Source organism: Dendroctonus ponderosae, unplaced genomic scaffold (assembly GCF_020466585.1).
Source record: "Dendroctonus ponderosae isolate FM_Combo_2020 unplaced genomic scaffold, Dpon_F_20191213v2 Dpon_F_20191213_1, whole genome shotgun sequence".
Taxonomy (NCBI): domain Eukaryota; kingdom Metazoa; phylum Arthropoda; class Insecta; order Coleoptera; family Curculionidae; genus Dendroctonus; species Dendroctonus ponderosae.
In genome coordinates, this window is record NW_026017110.1 from 10,965,555 (window position 1) to 10,965,899 (window position 345).

Below are 345 nucleotides of genomic sequence, written 5' to 3' on the forward strand. Positions count from 1 at the left end.
AAACAATTTTCACATAAAATCCGTAATTACGCAATAATGGCGTGAACTAATCAATGAAAAAGTCTTATTTAAATTTACAAATATTTCTTATTCTATTATAGCTGCTTATTTCATTAATAATATTAGAAATAAGTCAAATATGTCAACACCGTCGTTCTGCTTTTTAACGTGATGCTTATTAACGCTGCCGCTACTCGTACGTAAATAAAGGAACACGTTATCCTCTAATATCGTAAACGGTTTTGTCTTTACTAATGCGCATGCTCAGAATAACGGATAACGTAAAACGGGTTGCAATTAAGGGGCCTAAAACTTCCTATTACCTGCTATTTATGTTCAGTTGGT